This window comes from Prionailurus bengalensis, chromosome B2 (assembly GCF_016509475.1).
Source record: "Prionailurus bengalensis isolate Pbe53 chromosome B2, Fcat_Pben_1.1_paternal_pri, whole genome shotgun sequence".
In the NCBI taxonomy this organism is placed as follows: domain Eukaryota; kingdom Metazoa; phylum Chordata; class Mammalia; order Carnivora; family Felidae; genus Prionailurus; species Prionailurus bengalensis.
In genome coordinates, this window is record NC_057349.1 from 117737965 (window position 1) to 117753848 (window position 15884).

The following is a 15884-nucleotide window of genomic DNA, read 5'->3' on the forward strand; positions in this document are numbered from 1 at the left end:
GCTTAGTCTACTGAATTGTAGACAACTCTTTATAAAACATTTAATCTGAGTCTTATCTGAGACAGATAATAATTATTTTTAAAAGAAATGTAAATAATTCTTTTTTGGTGGTCTCATGTAGTCCATCTCTGCTTCTTCTTCTTTTTTGGCTGAATCACTGAAATCTAACTTCAGGAATGAGGGATCATCAATACCTGTGGCCATAAGAATGGGATTATTTTTTCTTTCATAGCCCTTATCACTTCCTCTTTGAGGAAGGAAGGCTCAGGTACCCAATGTGTAAAATGGTTAGATGACCATTTTAAATGTCTCACCACTCGTATTACACACAATGTCATGTTTGATGGTTCTATGGACACTATGAACCTGATATTCATTCTCCAGAAAGCTAGTGAACATGACCAAGAGATGTCTACTCTCAAGAGCTCTGTAGTAAAATGTGGTTTCATAAATATATAGACTACAACTAGAAGAAAGTCCCAGTGAAATCACACTCCTTTGGCGGGTGCCTTGAAAAATGTGTAAGAAAACCAAGAGAATTAAGCAAGGGGCTGTGGGCTAAAGACTACTGGTTGCAGGTGGTGTAAAAATGAAACTACAAGTGGTTTATTGGTGTGGCTTATTTCTTCACCTCTCTGCCTACTCCTTCAGTTTTTGTTTTTGTTTTTGTTTTTTTTAACATGTTGGTTGTGAAATTTTTACTAAAAGTGCCAAATCTCCAAACTCTTTAAGACAGGAAGATTGAACCACAAATCTCCAGTTTCTATAGTCTCTCTCCTCATTGCTATGTCTGAATTCCGAAATGTGGAGTTGTTACATGGAATCCCTCTCCACACTCCCCCTTTCCTCCCATGTCAAATACACAAATATACTTCCTGGGAACCCCATACTTGCTTTCTAGTCCGTCCCCTAAAACATATTCAGGATGCACACAGGCGTACCTCACTCCCAGTGCTGCAGCTGATGTGCTCAGCACATGCCAGTGTCATGGCTGGAATATCTAGTAACCCAGAGTTTTACACGAACCTCTATTTACTGAATTGACCTGCATATAATAAAATCACCACTCTGCCACTGCCAGATTGGAGGTAATTACCATATCGTTTTACTCTATGAATAGGGCAATCTCCACTCACTGGACGTTTGGGAGCAAGGAGGAGTAACCTGTACCCCTCACTGACTTTGATGTTTGCAGTTCAACGTCAGCACCTTTCATCAAAGCTTTCAGCCATCTGGTTCGCCCTTATCAAGTCTTCCTGCCCATGACCCTCACCCCCTAGCCATCTCTCAGAGCCCCTTCGGAGGCCGACCTGCGACTGACCTGTTAGACGCCCTAGGGCGGTGTAGACAGAGGGGGCTTCCGCAGTGTCAGGTGGGAGTAGTTTGGCTCCGCTCGCGCAGCGCCCGAGCAGCCCGCCAGGGGGACCCCGACCCGCCCAGGCGGCGTCTGATAGGAAAGAGTCTGAGGGGCGTGGGGCCGTAGCGCCTGCTCCAGGAAAACCGGGAATCCGCAAGGGCCCCCCTATTGCTCCAGAGGACTGGCGGGGCGCCGACCTCAGCTCTGGGACCCGGGGCTCCACCACAGCAAGAGGCGCGCCCCACGGGTGGGTGTGTCCGTTTCCACCTTCTGGCCTTCCAGCCCAGAGAAGAGCTCCTGAAAGCGGGTATTTTGTTCCCACAGATAGATTTTGTCTGTGGTAATCCCGGCTCCAGAAGTGCAACTTTGCGGCCGGGTCACCCGTTGGGGGACTGGGGACCTGGGAGGGGGAAGAGCGGATCTTGTCTGCATCATCAAGGAGGAGGCGGGCTGCGAAAGCGGGGGCAGCAGAGCGGGGGGAGTTCCCACGGGTGGTGGGCGGCGGCGAGCTTGGCTCGGACCCGGGTCCGGATCGTGCTGTGACGCGCCTGGAAGCCAGCCCCGCCCCCCGCCCCAGCCCCCAGCTCCCAGCCCCCAGCCCCCAGCCCCCACCCCCCAGCCCCCAGCCCGCCTCTTCCGCGCTTGGAGCGTGAGGTTTGGTGGGGATCTGTCTGAAGCCTACCAGAAAACTTTTCCCCTCCCAGCCCCCGGGTCCCTTTTGTCTTTCTTGGAGGCGGCGACGACGCCTGAGCCGCGAGTCGCGCGCCGCACCCGGTGACCTCCGAGGGCTGGAGCGCTCAGGCTCCTGCGCTCGATGGCGGCGGCCGGCGGCCCCGCGACCCGCGGCGGGCACAAGCAGCGGCACGTCCCCCGCCCCGAGGCCGCCGCCGCCCCCCCGGCTCGGGGGTAGGGGAGCCCCCCACCCTCCCCCGCCCGCCCCCTCGCCTGACTCAGCCGCGCTCGGTGGCCGCGCCGCGTCCGCTGCCCGAGCCCCGCCGGGATGGGGAGGGAGCCCGAGGCTGACCGCGGCTGCCGAGATTCCCGCTGACGCCCCCGAGCCCGCCGCCGCCTCCTTCGCTGGTTCCGGAGGCGCCCGACGTCCCAACTGCTCCTGCACTGCAAGTCCCGAGAGGCGACTGGACCCCTGAGGCCCCGCGCTTAGGACAGGTGAGGGGGAAGGGAAGGGTGCTGCCGGGCGGCGGGGAGGTGGGTGGGCAGCCACAGCAGCCTTAGCGGGGCGCTTCTTCGCCCCACGCCCCCTGCTTCAGCCACCAGAGTTAGGGTAAACACCGTCTCCCGAAGTTTGGGAAAGGAACCAAGTCCGCCATCAGTTTCGGACTCCCCGGCGCCCAGAGCGCAAGAGAAGCTTTGCGGGGCAGCAGCCTCCGGTAGCCCAGAGCCTTGGAGCGCCTGGCTAGGTTTCTCCGAGCTACACCCTCCTTTGTCTCCGTTCCAGAGAGTCAGCATTCTCTGTGAAGACGTCCACAGCGGCAATTTATAGTAGTCCTTGGCAGGAGCAAAGTGTAGTCAAGGTTTCCTAAAGCAGTATGTGGTAGTATCTACCTGGGCGAAATGGGGAGGCGAAGCAATTATTTGCCAAATTCAATATTACTTTTCTCCCCATGCAGTCATTTGGTCTGCCCTCGGGAAAAAGACCTTGGGGTTTGCAAGATTTGCTTCAGTAATCATTCTTTTGCTGTAATTAATTGTCCAAGCCAGCCTTTCACTTTGTGTAGGTGCAAGCTCTCTGTGTCTATGTACTGTCCTTAGATTTTGATTCAGAAGTGTATGTGTGTGATAATTGTAAAAAAAAAAAAAAAAAGGATTCATTATTCAGTACCAGGCACTGGTAATGCCAGGAAGTCACATGCTTCACATGTATGTAATTTACTAATTGGAGTCATCCCAGTCCACCTTAGCCTGGTGTATTTCAGAACTAAATGTTGCACTAAAGTGTCTCTTCACCTTGTTCTTTCTTCTGAAGACCTTCAGAAGTACTCGTGGACAACTGTATATAGAGAATACATGTAAGGAATCGACAACTATTCTTATTTGTCAGTAAGAATATTCAACTCTTCTGGATTTGCAGTGAAACCAACTTCTGAGGTACACTTTCTGAGGGGCTTTATACGTAAATATTCCCAGCTCCTGTGAAAGCTACTCACTATGATGGTTTGTCATGACTTGCATTATAGAAATACTTACTATCAAATGACCTTCAGTTTGTTACTTGGCTACTGACTCTAGAATATATTACCATTGTGTGAAAAGTAGGCTCAGTTTTGAAACTTTTTAAACCTTTGTTTTTCTGCTGTTTATATAGAAGCAACTGCTTGTAGTTTCCTGCTTTTCAAACAGCATAAGTGAAGAAGAGGAGTCCTTCTAAACAAAATAATATTTAAGTGGAAACTATAGGGAAGTGTTTTAGCAATTTAATATTATGAGATTTTTTTTTTTTTTACTCTTACAAATGTATAGTGAAGTGTTAGGAATGATTTTCTCTAACCAAGTCCTAGTAGAGAGCTCATAATTACAGGATGATTTAGCTGTAATTTGTAACCCTGGTTATAATTAGCTTTGTATCCTAGGCTGGGAAAGCCTTCAGTGAAGGAGCGAGTTGTTGCCTGGGAAGTCTCTGTGTGTGATTTCCAGGCGGTTGGCACAGAAAGTCTTTACCTGTTGCTCCTGAGTCTGGTCCAGGTAAAGGTATGAGGCATCCCAAGGGCACCCATAATCAGAAGGGATTTTTCAGGAAAGATCACTGTTTGGAAGGATGACTACACTTGTTATTTTAACTTGGAGGAATTTTTAGTGAAGCTTTTGAGTGCTCCAAGGGCTAGATTGCTACAGTCAGACTTGGGTGGTTTCAGCAATAGCTTATTGGCAGAAGAAGAGAACTACTCCTACATGGGGGGGAGTGAGGCTGAACTGATTGTTTAAATCCATTCATTCCCGTAAAGATTCTCAGCATAAGGGAAACAAAAATACATATTTAGTTTAGGAAAATAGATAAGAACAAAGATAAAAGCAGATGTCACCTTTTACATTTCTTGAGCAAAATTAGTAGAAGATAAATTAATAAGTCCTCCTAATAATGCACTTTAGTTACTAAACACAATGTAGAGTCTAAAAGGGAAGTCAGCTTTAAAATAAATTTTGTTGACTGTTAACTCTCCCGTAACAGGAGACAGCACGGAAAGTCTTCCTCAAGCAAAACACATTTGGGAAAAAAAACCAAACATGTAGACACCAAAAAACAATTCTGCAGTGAGATGGACCCCTCATTTTATTAAGGAGTATATGATGTGTAGTTTTGTCAAGTATATCCATTCCATTTCAGGACTTAAGACAGGTTTTGTCTGCTAAGGTCTGTTATGTGCGCAAACACTCAGAGAACATGGAGGGACAGCTGTTGTGTCCTACTAGCCGATGGACTCCTCTGGGAGCCAAAGACGGGTGAGGAGAGGGCTGGAGAGCGTGTCACAGATCCCTGAGCACCTGGGATGGTCCTTGAGCACCGGGGGTCTGGTGCACACTGGGAGCAGTGCGGTGGGTTGCAAAGAACCCTGGATGGGGAGTTGGAAGACCCAAGTTGTCGTCCTGACCAGGCTGCTGAATACGTGGCCATGGATATGTTCCTTGGCCTTTCTGGGTTTCTGTGTGTGCCCTCGTCCCCACATTCCCTTATCCGCAGATCAAGGGCTTTGGACCATGATCTTCTGTCCTCTTTTTAAAATGCTGTATGATGGGTTCCGGTGGAATTGAGAGGGAGAAATCAGAATGTAGTGTGCGAAGGGTGCAGTGAGTAGAGTTTGGGTCAGGGGAGGACAAGCTGGAGACCACGCTGGGCACAGGGAAGGGGTAATAATGATGCTAATACAAGGTAAAGGGGCACCTGGCATCTGGCCCATCATTGATTATCTTTGTTATTTATAATATGTAATAAAATAATAAATACCAACTTTTGCTTAGTTGGCTTAGTTGCTTAGATGGCTTTTCATGAGTTTTTGCAAATAATGGCAATTGATTTTTCACAACATCCCCAGGAGGTAATTAGAGCGTAAAGGTGCCGAGGCCAGGACTAATACTGCAAAGCATGCTTGCACCAGTGCACCTCATTGCTTTTCTGCAGAATTGTAGAGATGGGAGAAGTTAGAACGTGCTTTGGAAACCCTGTGTTAATGGGACAGAGTGATAAGGTTGGTGTCAGATTTTAGTGGAGGTGCAAATTTCTGAATAAAAATTTAGGTTGCCTTCTGGAAGATAAGTCTGCGATTATGGGATCTCGAGACCTCCTGAAATGTCTTGAATCTTATTGTTGATGTTTAGTCTGATTATTTCTGTATGCTTCCTCCCCACCTAACCTTCCCCAGCAGGAATTCTGGGGATTTGATAACAGGGTCATCGATAAGACTCTTCCAAGAGCTTTGAGTGCAGATGGGAAAAGGAAATTCTCATAGAAAGGTGGGGATTTGGGGACCATTGCACTGCTAATAGGATATGTTCTAGTAGCAAGTTGTGCTCTGGAAACTTTGTCACTGGGGGTAAAATTACATAGGAGTCATAAGAATGTGAGCAAGGTGTGAAGATGTGAAGATGTGTGTCTATACGTTCCCTCCTGCTGCACACTCATCTCTGCCCTAAGCATTAAGTGCATCGCCAAGGGTGAGCAAGCTCCCCCCAGCCCCGCCCCATTCTGTGTTCCTGGTGAAGGGAGTTCGTCAGGATTCATCTGATTATTTGTGTGAGGAGCCTATATTTCACTAGCTTAAGCAAAAAAGGATTTATTGGCTCATGTGACTGGAAAGTCCAAAGATGGACCTTGCTTCACTCATGGTGAGAACCCAAAGACTCACGCGGCTTTGTCAGGGTCCTTTCTCTCTCCCCCCATTTCTCAGCTCCACTTGTCTCCGGATCAGCTCCATTCCAAGGCCCCTTTCTATGTACTAGAAAGCTGACTGTCAGTAGTTCCCAGCCTATATTCTTGGGCGTTTGAGACATAGAAAAGAGAGGTCTTATTTCTTAGAGGTCCCATTCATCGAAATTTCCTGGAAGAGCTCTGATTGGCCCTGCTTTGGTGGTCACTGAATCAGTCCACATCCACCAGAGAGTGCAATATGTTAGGTCATGTGCCCCATGCTGTGTATGTGGTGCTGGTGGTGGGGTGGAAGCTGATAAGGGCACCATGATGGACAGTTCCCCCATGATCACATACAGTTGTGCCTCTCTAAAGCTGATGCTGCTGCTAATCAAAAACAACATTATTGAGGAGAATTGCCCTCTCCTTTTGTGGGACAGACCCCCTAAACAGTGATGTGAAGATTACACATGGAGGCAACTCAGAGGTCCAAGACCATGCAAATTCCAGAAATGGGGCCTTCCTCCCAGCCAAGACAAAATCCAGTGATGAGCTAACACTCTCCATGTCTAGACTTTGCTGAAAGGTTGTGGTTGCCAGATGAGGAGCCTACCATTTATCCATTTCTATATACTTTTAGTTAATATCCTTTTGCTTTATTTCCAGCCTGGTGATTTCATTATCAGAGGTCCCAGTCATCTAGAGATCATGGGATTGGAGACCCCCTACTTTGGTCACTATAAATCTAGGAAAAGTTTGAACAGGACAGTGAAGTGATGAACACAGAACTGTTGTTCATGGAAATTCACTGAGGTTGTGGGAGATGGGCCAAGGGGAGGCAGCAGGCATAGAATAGAGTTATCACTTAGGAGGCATAAAATTATATATTGGCATGTGTTAGTGACATTATGAGAGTATGGTAAGGGTGTATGTCAGGATAAAGGAGCATCTGTGTGGACAGAGCATTTGTGGGATGAAATGGATCAAGAGGGACCAGACCAGGATGATCAGCTGGGCCAGCAGGTGAAAAGGCTGTGTATTGTGGGTAGGTTCATGGCAACTGGACGATGTAGAAAAGAGGCCAGTGGTCACTGTGAGTCCGGCGGTCAAAATCTTTACATGTGTAGCACTGACATTTATTGAGGACCTACCTGTATGCCAGATCCTGTGTTATATGCCTTAAAATCATTATATGATTTAAATCTCATAAAATCCCTCCATGGTGAGAAAACTGAAAGTTAGGGACGTAATAACTTGCTCAAGGTTATGTGGTCATTAAGTGGTAGCACTGGATTTTCAAACCTTGGCTGTCCAAAACAAATATCCGTGCTTTAATAAACCGTGTGATGCTACCTCTCAAGCCCATGGTCAGAATCCTGTAGATGAGGTTAAATTGAAGGTCGAGTCTTCTAAGAGGCAACCACAGTGACAGAAGTTCCAGAGGGGATGGAATAGAGGTTATCCAGGCGAAGGTGGAGAACATCCATGCTTAGCAGCAAAATGGACAGGAATCCCAAAGCAAGAGTAGGACATACATGGGTTCTTGGTTTGGGAATTGGGATGTAGCAAGGGAAGTGGATGGGAGTGGTATCAGGAAGTTGAACAGGTGGGCAGATCAATACAACAACCGGGGTTTGAATGTTGATCTGAGAACAGGAGCTCTGCCATCTGTTCTGCTTTAAATACCCTTCCTGATGTAAGGCCGTAAGAACATATATTGGGTGGGTCCTCAGAGGGAAACAGGATTCTATTAGTTGTCAGGGACCATTAGGAAAAAAAAAAAGAGCTAACATTTGTAGAGTATTTGACATGTGTCTTAGATACATAATCTTCATTATAGTCCTTGGCAGGTAAATATTATGGCTTTTTATTTTTTTTTCTTTTGAGCCAGGAGCTAGAGCCTTAGAAAGGTTAAATGATCTGCCTGAGCTCCTGGAGCCACACTGGGGATGAGGTTGCTGTCATGGAAACCCAGTTCTGTCTGAATCTAGACCTGATTCTGGATCTTTAGGGAGTCATCCCCGCCCTGGCAGGCAAGGTCAATGTCAAGTCTGGGTGATAGAAATGGGGAAGTCAGCAAGGCATGTGGTTGTGAAAGGAGATCAGGAGTGAACTTTGAGTCATCAGAATGTGAACGGGGTACAGGTCATCTGAAGGGAGTTGTCCAGCAGGATTATATCCGGCTTTAGCAGAGAATTTAATAATCCAGTAGGTTTGTCCCCTTGGTGCAGGATCTCTATCCTTATGCAGGACAGATACGTCAGCAAGTCAGATGTTTGGAAGGCTTAATTTTAGTCACTGATTTCTGTTGAAGGGAAGGAACCTTTGCCAGCTGCCATGGCCTGAATTTACCTTTATATGTACAGGTACTTTGCCCTGAAATATGATACACACACACACACACACACACACACACACACACACACGCAGAGATGGGGGGGGGGCAGGAGAGAAAGCACTAGCACATACTGAATATAGTAAGTATGTGGAGCACCCACCAGCTATAAAGGTCTCTACTAGAAGATACTCTAAATGGAACTGCTTACTAATAGAATATGAGTGACATCATGTCATTTCCCAACAAATCCAAGATCAAACTTTTAACTGCTTAGACACGTGACTGTAGATCTTAAGTGCAGTGGACTTTGTGTGTGTATCTATCTATCTATCTATCTATCTATCTGTCTATCTATGATAACTGGAAAGGGAATGTGAAGGTATATAAAAACATATGTTTTAGGCCCATATGTGAGAACTGCAGAGCTAAAACAACCATGCATAAAACTTTTAAAGCAACACAATAGAATAATATGATTTTAGAGTTAGAAGGATTTTTTCAGAGAGCAATCAAGACCACAGTGTTAGCTAGTATTTTGACATACAAACTTAATAGTAGCAGTTAAACACGAATGTTATGGAGACTAAAGGGAATGGAACCATCTAAAACCTAGAAGGCCAATCCAGGGAGGCATCTTGGAAGAAGTGAGTTCTGATGACTATGTATGAACAGAGAGATGAGAGGAGAGTGTTGCAGGTAAGATTAAGAATTTATCAGCGCTCTCCAGCCAGAGGCCACCAGGAATTACCTGTGGTTGAACAGGTTGGGTTTGCAGCTCGTTTCAGCAAGGGAGAAGGTATACCGTAGGGAGATACGGGGCGTCTCAGTAAGAGGGTGTTAGAAATTAATTATAAGATTTTAAGGTTTGAGCTTGTGTTATGTGATTTGGGAGAAGGTTTAAAGAAGCAGGGCTTTGCTCTGGATTGAAGCAGGGATAATCCTATGACTTTGTATCTTAATAAATCTTATCTAGAAGGAGACAAGACGAGAGAGGCTAATACTATTATTGGCAAGGAAGTAGCAGTTACTCATTAGCCAGATTAGAGGGATATTGGTCATTTTGGACAATATCCATATTTTTGTTTGTGTTCAGATATGATTACAGAATGGCCTTGTTCCTGTCCTGCACCGTCATGGTCACAGACTGGCCTGTCTGGTGTTGACGTTCTGTGAAATTGTTTCCATCGACAGGAGCACATCGGGGCCTGGTTGTGAGCGCCAGGCCAGCTCCTGGATGTCGGGGGTGGCTCCGCTCTTTCATAAACTGGAAATTGTATCCCAATGTGTTTCTGATTCCATACACCAACCAAGATTTCCCTTACAAGAGGGTCCTGTTAGGGAATGTTTCTCTTGGGGGTTATTGAGTGGATTTTCTTCCTATATTGTAATGGTTTGTTTACAACATTGATTAAATGCCACTGTTTACTAGGAGCTCAGCTAGATTCTGTGGGTGTCAGGATGACAAGGGTCTCAAGAATTTCATAATCTAGTGGAGCCAGAAGTAAATGAGTGATTACAGGACATTGAAATAAAGCTGGCGGAGATACCAGAGTCAGTAAAGAATATTAGAGGCTCCTGCGATGAAGGGAATGCTGAGAAGGAGCAGGCTGTTTTGCAAATAGTAAGCTAATTACAGAGGTGCCGATAGGTTGGCAGCTGCTAAGGAATATTTTCCTTTTTGAGAATCAGCATCTTTGGGCTGAAGTGCAGGGTGAATCCAAGGAATCTCAGTGTTGTCTCTCTGAGATTTAGGCACAGTAGAGGCACAAATTTGGGCTCACTTGGCAAGCCACATATCGGATCCGCTGTGTGAACACACCTGTGCCAGTATTTGTAATACGGTCGAGTTACTTAGCATTTCTTAAGAGATGTTATTATTTCTAATCATAAAAGCAACAGATGCTCCCAATGAAAACTTTGGAAAATGCATTAAGTATAAAAAATCAGGGAGAAAATTTGCCTATGACTCCAAAGCACCCATCATATTTTGGCATTTTCTTCTTCATTTTTAACGAATTGTTTCCATAGTTAATAACATGTTACAACCTGCTCTCTTTGCTTAACCTTATGTCCAAGACATTTGCCGACTTCTAGGCAAGCTTAATTCATGTCTGCATAATATTTGATTGTGTGGACACACCACAATTTATTAACTGCTCTTAAAATTGGACCTTTAGGTGATTTCCAAATATCTGGCATTATAAATGGCATTTTGATGAAATCTTTGTTCACATTTCAGATTACTTCTCTAAGCGAGATCTGTGGAAGAGATTAATTCCTGGGTCAAAAGGTACGAATGTCTTAAGACTCCTGATACTAAATGCAAAACTGATTTTCAGAATAGGTGAGCTTGTGACTGACAGTGGATGGAAATACCACCTGTTCATGCCTGTACTAGGGTTCTATGTATTTATTTTTTAAATAAGAAAAGCTACCATTTCGAAATGAGTAATAGTGTTTTTTTAACTGCAGACTTTGTTTCTTTGTTTTCAAAACCACTCTTGGATCATGTAACCTGTTAAACTATCACGATCAACCATTCAAGTTTTAAAACTTTATTTACCCGTGTTCCTGATTATACAGATTGAGGCACAAGACAGAGAGAAGATTAGCCAGTGAATAATTTTTTAAAATCAGTAATATGCACACCCTACGAGGGTGCTTTTCAGACCACACTGTTGAGAACCTGCAATGCCAGAGCCCCACTTTGCAGAGTGAACCTGGTTGTCCTCTGCCTCCATAGTTCTGTGGCCAGGTCCTGATAGCCAGGGGGTGTTGTAACTATTATGTTCCCGGTCCCTACACTGTTCAGAGGGAGTGTAAGCCAAGTGAGGGCAAGCTTGTGCCTATTTTGTTTATGGCCGTGTTCCCAGCAGGTGACCCTGGACCGGGTTGAGCCAGTACGCAGTATGTGAAGTCCCAGCTAGAATATGAAAACGCTTGAGATGTCCCCCCTGGAGAACATCTGCTCTGTTAAACACCGATTCCTCTCGAATAAGCCAAAGATCTTGAATTCGGAACCTTCTGACTTTGCTCCCTTTTCAAAAACAAAACAAAACAAAAACAAAAACCCAGCCCAATCATTGTATCTAGTTCTCACAGTTGTGAACACTGACTCGTTCCATAAGAAGGAGGAACTTGCATCCTCGTTAGACCTCGGTACGGGGTTTTGTTCAAAAACATTGCCTGAGACTGCAAGAGAACTGTTAAGCTTACTAGAGTAGTCAATTTGAGGTGGGTGTTGAGTATCATTTTCAACCTTTCCACAACTGCTATTTTTCTATGAAAATAATACACAATTAAAATAAAAATAATTTTGGTTTTCTTCTAAAAGTCGAAGGAGAACATTATAGCATTATAACTCCATTTTTTTTTGATGGATCTCAGTCAGTTATTTTGAACATAATTATTTTCATTCATTTACTCACCAAACCATGATTTAGTGAGCTTCATTCAGGAGTTGCTGCTAAATTATACTTATGACCCATTTTGCCAAATGTGAGGCGCATCGTATACAACGATAATGTAAAAAACCACATGGGAAATCATGACCCATACTTTTATTGTTTGGTTCCTGATAAGACATGGATGGATAGGATAGTCAACTCAAGCTCTGTAATAATTAATTAATAATTAATAATTAATTCCATAAATACTTGCTGGCAGCTGGGGATAGGGGAGGGATCAAAACCAAGGTTGTGGTGAGGGTACATTCTAGATGGGGGGAGACAAACAAGGCAGGTTCAGATGTGGGAAGTGCTATGGAGTCTGATGTAACAGAGCGCCTGGGTTTTGCAGATCAGATGATCAGGAAAGACACCTCTGTGTTTGAGGCTTTTGGGCTGACACCCGCAAGATAATAAGAGCCAGCCTTGCATACTGGGGGGAGGGAAGGCTTTATCCTCAGGGTACTTGGAAGCTATTAGAAGGTTTTTCTTTTGGAGCATGATGTTTGAGATCGTTTATTAAAAGTAAGGGGTTGGGAGCAAAAACAATATCCATGTTAGAAACCCAAGATGTACCATACATCATTGCATGGCTGAAGACATTCTGTATATAGTATATCCACCTTCAAAGAGTGTTTAATATAAATAAAATATTAAGTACTAATATAAATATAGCTCTCTCAGTAGAACATAAACACCTTAGTCAGTCCAGTGCATTTTTTTTGTTATGTGAAACTTGTATTTTTTAACTGTGTGTGGCATAGTGACTTATATATTGTGTGCATTCAGGAAATGTTGGCTGAGTTAATTATATTCGCTCTTCTCTGATGTCAGGGAGAAATATCACTGTGAGATATAAAATCACATTGAAGACACAGACTTTTCAGGAAAAGACTAAATCATTCCTTTGGAAATATTTAAAGTGCACAGGGCGCCTGGGTGGCTCAGTCGGATAAGCATCCTCTGTCTCCTCTGTCTGTTCCTCCCCTGCTCATGCTCTCTCTCTCAAAATAAATAGACTTAAAAAGAAAAGAAAATATGTAAAGTGTTAATTTTACTCTGAATATTGATAATATTTAAAAATGATATTCAGTGCTAAAATGCAATATTGAAAATAAAAATATAATACACAGATATAATTATCTTCTTTACATGCTTTCCCCCCTGTGGTGTATATGCAGAAATTTCTGCAAGGTCCACACGGTGGTCTTATCACACCTTACTTGACACGTGGCAATTCCTTATTTATTTTGTGAGTCTTCCAATTCTCAAACTAATTTCTGTCCAGAAGTAACTCAGTCCAATGCCTGCATAGTTGAATAGAAGACAATAATAGCATGTAATTAGTGATGTTTGTTAGTGAGTGTTTAGCTCAGTGTCTTTGGGGAGATCTAGTTCAAAATATACTTACTGAGTCATCTGACGTTTTTTGAGAGCAGGCTAAGTGCCAGTCACCATGGAGCACACGGGCTCTTCTGGAGGAGTTCACAGTCTAGAGGGCGCCAGTAAGGCTGAGTACTAGAGGGCGCGGAACAGCTTTGGAAGATGATATACGGGTCTCCCTGAGTCCAACTTTGCAGGAAAGGGGTGATCATGAGTGAGACTGTGCACTAATTCACAGATGCCTTAAATTCAGAATTTGGTTAAGTGATTTTTAAAAGACAAATTACAAAAAGATGACAAAGATAGCACATGCCATCCATCTCTGGGTAACAAGGCCACCTGCAGGCTAACTCACTTCCACTGGTACTACCCTGGGGATTGCTGTTCTCCTGCCACAGCTGTCAGAAGTTCATTGCTAATTTGGCAGGAGACCTGCTGACTGGCAGCCCCTGGGTCTCACCCCCACCTGCCACCCCATGAACCACGCTTGCTCTTCTTCAGTGGGGGGTGGGTAACAATTTGGGGGGAGTACCTATTGGCTCTCCTGCCTTGGGGTCCAGCAACCTAAGCTCTTTCTCATCACACTGCTCCTTTCTGACCTTTACAGACCCCTGTAGCTGTAGATGGGAGACCTTCAGTCCCGCTGTCCTCTTGATTTCTTGTAGAGCACCGCTCATTCATTCAGTACCTATTTTATTCATTCATTCAGTACCTATTTTCTGAGTGCGTACAATGTACTGTTTTAGGCCCTGGATATCTAACAGGAAACAAAGCTCCTCTCCTTAGGACTCCTACGTTCCAGTTGGAGGAGGCAGACAATAACCTATAATTTATTGTGACAGAGAATAAGAAAAATTAAGCAGGGCCCACAGACAGAGAACAGTTGGGATGGGGACTCGTGTAGCATCGTCACAGAGAAGTCCTCTGGCATTTGAAGCAGACACCTGAATGAAGGGAGGAAAGTAGTCGTTTGAATGTCTGGGGGAGGAGAGCGCCAGGCAGGGGAACAGGAAGCACCAGGCGATGCAGAGGCAGCCTCCCAAGTGGGAGGGGCTTTGGAGTATTTGAATAGCAAGGAGGCCAGCTCCAGGAGAACAAAGCAGAGGATACTGGAGGGCCCTGGGACCACGAGGGAACTTCGGATTTCAATCTGAGAGACTTGGGAAGCATCTGCCAGTCCTAACCTGCAGCGGGGGTTTTGCTGGGCCCAGCCCTCACCATCATTACTAGTCCCCAAAGGAAATATGCAGTGAGTGGAGGCCTAGGTGTCTGCGTTCACCATCTGGAGACCCTGCCTGATGGGTCTGAATTGTAATTCAAGGTCCTCAGAAATCATGGGATCAAAAGAAAGTGAGATTGATAAAGACCTTGAAGCAAGAATAACCAGAGGATTCTAAAGCCCATAGGAGATGTTTTATTTTGGATGTGTACAGAATTTTATTGTGGATTGAAAACACTGTGTATTCACAGATTGAGAGTGTGAGAGCTGTGAGGAGTTTTTTTCATACAACAGTGAGAAATCTGAGGTCTGGAAAAGCAGTTCACTTTTTTATAAGTCTGCCTACTAAGCACAGGTGCAGAGACCAGATTAAAATCCAGATCTGTCTCCTCCTAATCTTGGCCCCTGGGTGACACATGCATGTTAAGGAGCAGAAAATCTGTGAAATTTGGACTGAAATTAGCCATATAATATTTACTAGGGCTGTCAGGGTCGGAGAGTTGGGGCATACCCAGAAAACTTTCTTAAATATCAGCATTGTTTGGTCAACAGATACTCACAGAGCACCTACTATGTTCTAGCCACTGACTATGTCTTGTGTGGGAGAAAATCTGGACAGGGAGCTTATCGTCATCTGGTAGTGGGGCACAAAAAATTACATCCTAAATAATGATGTGCCGGTAAGTGTGAGTAGTGTCACGAAAACATACAGGGAGCTAGGAGGAGAGGGTCATGAGTCAGTGGATTTCCTGGGAAACATTCACCTTGTAAGATGGGACTAGAGACAAGAGGAACTTGTCCAGAGAAGCCTTGCCAGAGAGAGAAACAGTGCATAAAGGTGGAGGAGAGAAAGAATTTGATGTTTTTAAGGAACAGAAAGAAAGCCCTGTTACTGGACCACAGCAGGGGAGAGAAGGTGGAAGGAGAGGTTATAAGCTGGGCAAAAGCCATCATGAAGTGCTGTATGGAAAATGATAAGGGCTGGATACTTGGCTTCCAAAGAGCAGGCTTTGAAAGAAAGAGGAAATGCGTGAACTGCTTTACATTTAGACACCATTTGGGCTGTTTTGTGGTGAAGGGTTGGAGGAGGCAAGAATGTATGGAGGAAGAAACAACAGCCTTAGACTGGGTGGCAGAAGTGATGTTGGAGATTTCTGGACAGAGTGAGGACAGGTTCTGAAGATAGCATCAGCCAACACTGGTAACTGACAGGACGTGGGAAGTTGTGGTCCAGGAAATGTCAGGATTTTAGCATGACTGAGTAGATGGATGGTGGTATCGTT

The 15884-nt window shown here is 44.8% G+C and overlaps 1 protein-coding gene across 3 annotated transcripts in view; it reads left to right on the forward strand.

Moving 5' to 3' along the window:
* The first annotated feature begins 2268 nt into the window (after positions 1–2268).
* Positions 2269–15884, forward strand: part of TMEM200A (transmembrane protein 200A) — a 73884-nt gene continuing 60268 nt past the window's right edge. Inside the window, exons 1-2 of one of the 3 annotated variants that reach the window (XM_043592321.1) lie at positions 2269–2524; positions 10793–10843. The gene's annotated coding sequence lies outside the window, so the exon portion shown is untranslated. Of the gene's footprint in view, positions 2525–3261; positions 3464–10792; positions 10844–15884 lie in introns of those variants that run through there. The other 2 variants (XM_043592322.1, XM_043592320.1) reach the window with 2 other exon arrangements.